This window comes from Halictus rubicundus, unplaced genomic scaffold, assembly GCF_050948215.1.
Source record: "Halictus rubicundus isolate RS-2024b unplaced genomic scaffold, iyHalRubi1_principal scaffold0020, whole genome shotgun sequence".
Lineage (NCBI taxonomy): Eukaryota > Metazoa > Arthropoda > Insecta > Hymenoptera > Halictidae > Halictus > Halictus rubicundus.
The window spans coordinates 368,986-370,213 of NW_027488561.1; the positions used below are offsets into that span (position 1 = coordinate 368,986).

Sequence of the window (1,228 nt, forward strand, 5' to 3'; positions counted from 1 at the left end):
AAACGACCTGCACAATTTTTATTTTGCATAAAGATGCAGACTACCGGTCAGTAACATTTTGTTTTTCAATGAAATAGCTGACGAATATTTTTTCGATTTCATACGTATAGATATTTCAAAATTTTAAAGAGAATTGTGAAGAAATGTAAGTATGAAAATCTGATTGGACAACTCTGCGCTGCAAGCTCAATACAACCGCCAAAGTTGTACAGAAGACAGTACGTATACAACAGAAGCAACACTGGCATATTATTCTAGACATCATCGGGAACCCCGAAAGAATTCATAACCGTCCCGAAACTGAGAATAACAGGCGATGGGCCAGCAACTAACCGTCCGCCAACAAGGAAAGTATACGTGTCGCGCTCGCATAAGCAAATATTAACAGAATGCTTCACCCTCGCCGGGACACGGCGATGCTTGCGCATTCGTCACTTCTCGGGGTGCATTATGGGCCCGGCACACCACGGCGTCGATTCTCCTCGACGGGACACAAGGAGTCGTTCTCTCCTCTATCACGCGTGTCTATTATGCGTCCATAGAGGTCCGCGAGAAAGATACACACCGGCTCCCCGGTAATCTGGCGTGCTCTTAGGGTGGATTCGTCGTGGTATTGCCACTCCGATAAATAAATCAACTCGTAAGCAGCCGGCATTAGGGTGCTGCGGTGTGTACGCGACTCACGCCCCACGAATACACCCCCCTGCAACCCCCTCGATTCTTTCCTCCCAAACGATGCCACGGCGAGCAGCGACAAAAGCCTGGTCAAAATCTGTGCTATTTTTTAATTTTTGAAAACGAGATGAAAAGAACTATGCAATGGCATCTACCGTTTTAAAAGATAAGAATGAATGAAAAATAAAAAAAAAGTGTGCCAACAACACGCGGTATTCCCAGGCGGTCACCATCCAAGTACTAACCACGCTCAACACTGTTTAACTTCGATGATCGGACGAGAATCGGTTTTTTCAGTGAGATATGGTCGTTGACATTAGTACATGTTAAAAACTGAATAATAATCCACTTAAGATTCCGTTTCGCTTCATTATGGGCCCGGTCTTCGTAGATTCGCGATAAGGTAGAGTGACCACGTTACCGACAAAAATAGGCGAAAAATGGTTTTACGTGCATCAACTTTTCGTCCTTACAGAAGAATATTTTGTCGCTGGTAAAGGGCTCATTCGAAAGAGGAAGGTTCAATCTACTGCGCGCTGGTTAGGAGCTGCCG

At 45.0% G+C, this 1,228-nt stretch overlaps 1 non-coding gene across 1 annotated transcript; it reads right to left on the bottom strand.

Annotated features, from left to right (window-relative positions):
- Window positions 1-872: 872 nt before the first annotated feature.
- LOC143363102 (5S ribosomal RNA) lies at window positions 873-990 on the bottom strand. The gene has a single exon (XR_013083733.1). It is a non-coding gene; the product is annotated as a 5S ribosomal RNA (ribosomal RNA).
- Between the last annotated feature and the right edge of the window lie 238 nt (window positions 991-1,228).